This window comes from Lolium rigidum, chromosome 7 (genome assembly GCF_022539505.1).
Source record: "Lolium rigidum isolate FL_2022 chromosome 7, APGP_CSIRO_Lrig_0.1, whole genome shotgun sequence".
NCBI lineage: Eukaryota > Viridiplantae > Streptophyta > Magnoliopsida > Poales > Poaceae > Lolium > Lolium rigidum.
In genome coordinates this window covers 133526906-133533767 of record NC_061514.1, presented here as the reverse complement: position 1 = coordinate 133533767, position 6862 = coordinate 133526906, and the positions used below count along the sequence as shown (strand labels likewise).

Below are 6862 nucleotides of genomic sequence, written 5' to 3'. Positions count from 1 at the left end.
CAAGTACACCAGTTGGGCAATTTGGATCATGTTATGCTCAGTGAATTTTGTCTATGCGCAGGTTAAAGACTCTCAAATTGATTTTAAACTTCTACGTAAGTATTTATAGCTTTATTTTCTTTACTGCAACTGGTTTTGATCTGTTGTAGAACACACTGCAGAAATTGATGTTTCTGCTATTGAGATTTGTGTTGAGAAAGAATCATTTGGTTGTCTCTGTGAGAACCCCTGAGTTGCTTCTGAACAGCTCTCCCACAGAGGCTTCCATCAGTCGTGAAACCCCCTGAAACCAATGCCCTCACCGTGATACTCAATTGGGCCTAAACGCAATGATGACATACGGGCAAGGTACCACACTGTTGTTATAGCTTGTTCCTTAACCAATGCCCTCACCGTGATACTCAATTGGGCCTAAACGCAATGATGACATACGGCCAAGGTACCACCTTCTGCTTTGTTCCTTAACTCACTGCTATATACGTATATTATTCATTCACTTGCCTTCTATTATAACTAGAGTAGGTATCTAATGGCGTACTAGGCAGAAGTATTCTTAAGGAACTGCAAGACGATTGGGCACACACTTTCTGTAGCAATGTAAGAAATGGAAAATATTGTGCGGTTTTGTATGCCTTCCAATTCTACTGAAGCAGTCGTGTGTTAGAATTTAAGAAATTTGCTTTTCAAAGCAGAGTTGCAGTTGACACTAAATGTAAAAAGAAAGAGAAAATGCAATGGAAGACTTGGTTTGTAATCTGATAAGTAACATGCTGACTGCAGTCATTTTGCAGTTTTGTTTTTAAGCTGCTGCTAAAGCCAACCAATCCATGAATCGTTAACCCTTTTTTCCCTCGATTTTTTTCAATGGTTATCGTGTGGTTTTAGGTATTGTTGTATATATGTAGCATGGTCCATGGCTGTGTTTCTTTCATACATTTTTGTGAAGTCTGCAAATATTAATACACACACAACCTATTATAGAACCCTTTTTGCCACCTGATTTCTACGAAGAAAACATTCAAAGATGAGAAAAAGGCAAGTAATGTCACATTGACGAGGGAGAGCATAAGAAATACTTATGCAAACCCTCTTAGCATTAACTAGAAGATTTCTTGTACTCCCTCCGATCCATAATAAGTGTCGTGGTTTTATACTTATATTGATCGGAGGGAGTAATTCAAATGTGTAATCCTTCAAAATAAATTGCATCAGAGATGATGATGACGTATTGATGTCTGCAGGTATTGAGCCATTCACATGTAGTTAGTGTTCTCTTGTCATCGGTTATTGGTTATCATCATTCCAGTTTGCGATGTTCAATACATCTACTCATTTGTCTAATTTACCTTCCTGGTTATGTCACTTCTGTAATTGTGCATTTACCCTATTAGACTACAAGTCCACATTTGAGGTTATTTCTCTCAACTGATTAATATTCAGTGATGTTCTAAATATATATTTTCCAATTTAACTGTATAAGAGGATATCAACAAACCGGTAGCCTGATTGAGTGATTTTCATGTGTGTGTAGTTAGTTTTTGTACATCCAAAGTTCATGTAGTTTCCCGCGTTTGCTTTTAAAATTTTCTTGCATTGCTGGTTAACATGATGGATATTGCTTATTTTTAAACATAAGGCTCGAAAGCCCGACTTTGAATTAACAAAGCCATCAACCGGCCAGGCGTACAACGGTAGCAACAACTGAAAGAAAAAACAGCGAAATGCTGGGGTTGCCAGCTTACGATACACCAAAAGTAGCAACAAAGAAGAGGAAGAGAAACAAGCTACAAAACACTAGCTAACTAGGCAGAGAGCTTGATTCCGTCGATGGAAGCGTCGTCTTCTGTTGCAAGGGCACGGCACCGAGAACTGCCCAGAACTAACAGATCTCCCATGCTTGCAAAGCGCACCCATGACCGTCAGAGCGTGGTTATCTTCCTATCTCGAGATACTAAAGAGGGAGGGCTTGATGGAGACGCCTCCAAGGAGGAGAGCGGCGCCCAAGGGCGTCGCCGTCACCCGCACCGGCCGAGGCCTTGCCGGGCTTTCGCCCTAGCCCAACCACCACCCCTCAAGACGCAGCCTTGACACTTATCCTACGACACATAGCTCCCACGGCGTAAGGAAGAAACCACCGGCATCGCCTGAGGCATGACGCCGGCCTAGGAAACCACCCCCGGGTATCTAGGAGGCCGCCCAAACCAGACCGAACACCGTGTATATGTAGCCACGGAGACAATGGCGGCGACAAGCACAAAGAAGGTGGAGAGGGTGTGCCTAAAGCCAAAGAAGAGAACTTTGCGCCGTCGGAGAAGTGCGCAAGCTAAGCATGGCGGCGTGATCCAACTACGAAAAAGGAGGGACATTTGGTGACGCCTCCAAGAAGGGACACGGCGTCGAGGACGTCGTCGTCACCCGCAGCGGCCAAGGCCTTGCACAGCTTTCGCCGATGTCCACCCCGAACCCGAGGCCGGCCACCACCAAGAGACCGCAGATTGGGAAACAGAGCTGGCACCGCCGGCAACACTACACCAGTCTTGCCAGCCCAGGGGACGCAGTGACCTAGACCCCGGGTCAACTACGCCAAGCTCAACGCCGACACCAGCCGCGCACCGCCAGAATTGCCGGAGCAACCATAGCGTGTACAACTCGTCCATGCCGCCTCGGAGCAGCCCCTGCCGTCCATGGCGAAGCACAGCGCCCCGCCAAGCATATGGCGAGGCGGCGACAAGAGCCGGACGCTAACACCGGCACCACCGCATCACCCGCGCGCGACCGCGGCTGGCAACCAGCAAGCATCAGCAGGCGCCACCCACCCTTGGAGCGGCGTCGCACGACTGCCCGGAGCCCCTGCCCCGGCAGCCAAGACACAGCCCCAACTGTGCCGGAGACGGCACGGACCCAACCGTGCCGCCAGCCTGACTCCACCAACGCCAGGACCAGCAGCTTATCCCAAGCAAATCCAGGCCCGACACCCACCACCACGACGGGACGGCGGCGCCAGATCTGCAGGGGTCGGCGGCTACGGTCGATTCCGGCCAGATCCGATGCTGGGGCCCGTCACCACGACGGGGCGGCACCGGAGGTGCACCGGGAGCCCGCAGGCCAGGGCCGCCGGAGACGACGTGGAGGAGCGGCGAGGGGCCCCCGCGCTGCGCTGACCTCCATCCTGCAGCGAGGAGGGCCACGAGACCAGATCCCCGCCGCCCCCATCACGGGCGCAACACGGCCTTTGCCGGCGGCGGCCTCCAGGGGCGACGAGGCGGGGAGGGAGGGGAGGGGGTGGCGGCGCTGGGGAGGCTAGGGTTCACCCCCTGCGTCGCCTGGAGGGGACGACGCGAGGGCGTTTTTTGTGCCTTCGGATATTGCTTATGAAAATTATTCGGCCAATCATGTTGTGGATTTCATGTTAGAAACTATGGTTAGCCTTCCAGACATATGTGGTTTCAATTTTCTCCAAAGTTCCTATGATTAGAGAACCATGGTCTATGTTAGATCTTGCTATTTAGTTCTGGGTTGTGCATCCCTCTATTGTTAACCGAAGGGACAAAGTCGAGGTTTGTTGTCTGCAAGATTAAGGCCCATCCACCTCCTATCCTATCATAGATGTTAGTAATAGAGCGACTATAGATCTTTTCTGTACGTGAAACATTTTTCTGGTAGAAATTAAGTAGCATTAATTATTATGCACATGATTGAAGCTTCATTTACTATGATGTTCTAATTATGACTTGGTTTCTTATACCATGGTAAACGTCACAAACCAGTTAAGGTGGATGATGTTCATCTGAAGGGCACGTGAGCGTGCGAGCAGCAGTAGGGTGCCATGGCCCGGTGGCTGATGCAGGAGGGCCCCCAAGTGGCCGCATCTCGCTGGCGACGACGCGCCCTTGCCTGTCGCCATGACCAGCTCCGCCGGAATCCACCCCGTCCCCGCATCCACCACATGCCCGTTCTCCTGGTTGCCCAAGAAGACTCCTCTGCGAAGGTCCGTACAGGTTCTCCTTTGGTTTAGTTTTCTTTGGTCTGGTGGTCAGCTGGGGCGGATGCCTGATTTTGATCTTCTCTGCAGCATTCGGATCCAATAGGGGTGGGACTCACCATGGAAGCTGTCAGGAAGTTGCTGGGCCGGAGTGCATCATGCCCGGCCAATAGGCGCCTCTGCGGCTAATGGGAATCATGATACAGATCCATCTGTTATTGTTCAACTATTAGTTGTTGAATTGTGGGATGATGCCTGCTGTTATGTCGGCTGCTCAGCTGATTGTTTGCTACCCGGTATGAGACTGCACTATGGAACCCATTTTTCTGTCCACAATAGATAGTCATGATTATTCAGGAAATTTTAAAGATAGGGATTAGGGCTTAGTGGAAAAAACAACTCTAAATATTCAGTCCTGATCATACATGCCTTGCAGTATGGTTTCGGTCTTCTAGACAATATATTCTGTTAGTTAAATGCAGTTTTTTTAGTAGCCATTTTCTGTTTTTTTAGTCCAACTTTAGGTATCCATCAGCAGACTGGTTAGGAACATGTACTACATTGATTTCTTGCTTCTCTATTCAATCCAGTTTTTAGTACGCCACCTCATTTTTTCTGAATAATCATGATGCTGATTTCGTTGTTTGTATTAATATACATGACAGATTTATCACATCCTTGCTATTTTTGTAAGGCGTTAAGGAAATCTAGAAAACTGAACATACCACTTGCCAAATTTCTTGGCTACTGAGAAAAGATAAAAATACACAACCTTTATAATGCACTAAGGATAGCTAAAAATTTCAAAGCAACATGACATACTTTAAGAGAGAGAAACCGACAGAGAGGGAATTCTCTATCCAATTCAGTTTTTAATACCCCAGCTTCATGAACAATGCATGTATTTCCTATGTTTAACATCATGTATCTTTACAACTATATCTTATTTTTTTTGCAGTTAACCATGACAAGGCTATGAATATAGAGCAAGCCCAGTTCAGCGGTTATTTTCACGTAAGAATCCAATTAGTGAGAAAGCCATTTATAGTCTCTTCTAAATCTGATTGCACTCATATATGACGAAACCTTCAGGTTTTGCTCTGTCTGTGTTGAAATTGTTATGATTCTTTATCTTGATCAAGCAAAAGGATGGAGTTCTATGATTCCTGGAGTGGGTAAATTGCTTCTGGTTCAGGTACATCTCAATCAGTACCTAAATATTTAGTTATTCAAGTCGCTTCAATGGCTTTAGCATGGTCATGCCTCTTTTTTCGTGGGCTGCTTTTATCCTTCCAGATTTGGCATGAAATTGACTATGGGAGAAGGATCCTGATGGCATTGCTCCCGCGGATTTCATTAACTCGATTTTACCAAACAACATCAAAATTATTTCTTTAGTAGATGGCCTAGCTTATATATATGTTTCTTTGTCCTTACTTCTGTTGCTCTCGACATAGCCATCGAGTGTTTGGTACCATAATATATTCCTCTATTTCCCTGGTTGTATATAAATGTTGAGAACTTCATTTGTAATTTCGTGACTTTTAGCCGTGTTATACAAAGTTTGAACTGGTACGAGTTTCACGGGATCGTGCGCCAAGGCGCACATCTAAATCTAGTTTATTTACAAAGAGAGGGTGCTTCAGCACGCCGTGATCCCTGCCACGATGCCGGCGACGGTCGTGAGGTCGTCGTCGCCGACGAAATATCGCTCCCGTATCTTGATGAAGGTCTGGCAGGTGAGCAGGCTGTCGGAGCCGGCCTGGTGCGCCTCCCCGACTGCCCGCCTCACGTCGAGCTTCCCGGCTACACGGTCCAGCCCGCCGCGGAGGTCAACGTCCCTCGGGCAGCGGCGCGCCATCTCCTTGACGTCGTACAGCCTCTTCCGGATCATGGCCTTGACGACGCTCTCGAACTCCGCCGGCGTGGCGGGCAGCTTGTACCCGCTGCCCAGCATAATCTTTACGAGGTAGGCCAGGTCGTAGGCGCCGCTGAAGGTGATGACGCCGGCGTCCCCGAGGCCCCCGCGCAGCAGCTTGCGCAGCCGCGGGCCGAAGGCCGCCGCGTCGATGCCATCCCGGCGCGTCCGGTCGAAGTCCACGCCCTTGGACCTGAGCAGCGCGATCGACTCCTGCGCGTGGCGGTGGCGCCGGACGTCGAACTCCCGGAAGTTGAACTCCCACACGTACTGCACGCCGGTGCCGAGGTCCGGGAGCCGGCCCGCCGCGTCGAACAGGGTGAGGCCGAGCTGGATCAGGTGCAGCTCGTCGACGTTGGCCTTGAGCAGGGCGTACTTCTTCTCCGCAGTGAGCGCGTACGTGGGCACCTTGGGCCGGTACACCGTCCCCGGGAACTCCGTGTCGACGGCGGCGTACGGGAAGCGGCGCAGGAGCGACTCGATCAGCTCAACCTCCTCCCGCAGGTTGTGCGCCCACACCGGCCGCACCACCACGTTACCGGCCGCCCGGGCGGTCGACTTCGCCATCGGCAGCGACATCACCGTCGGGTGCGTCCAGTACTGCCCGTCCGCCATCATCATCGCCGGCAAGGCCGTGGAGACCTGCGGCGTCATTGGCGTGTACGTGGCCGTCGCCGGCGAGAAGGCGAACGGCGTGGTCGGCGACGACGTGATCATCACCGGTACGTAGCGGTCCCCGAAGAGCACGTCGATGGTCAACGCCGGCGGCGAGTTCGGGAGGGCGCACATCTCGACCGGGGGGCGCGTAGATCACGTCGTGGGGCGCCGACTTCTCGGTTTCGTTGTTGTTGGGATCGCGAGATATTGCTGGAGAGGTGGGTATCGCCGCGGGAATCCAGTCAGTTGTTTATCTGAGACACGTTGCAACTCGATCGTGGACTCGTGGGGGGTTGGCAATTTAA

General features: G+C 50.4%; 1 long non-coding RNA gene across 1 annotated transcript; it reads left to right on the top strand.

Annotated features, from left to right (window-relative positions):
* Positions 1-207: 207 nt before the first annotated feature.
* Positions 208-4358, top strand: LOC124675593. Its single transcript, XR_006993344.1, has 4 exons — positions 208-348; positions 523-597; positions 3768-3998; positions 4073-4358. It is a non-coding gene; the product is annotated as an uncharacterized LOC124675593 (long non-coding RNA).
* Positions 4359-6862: the final 2504 nt, after the last annotated feature.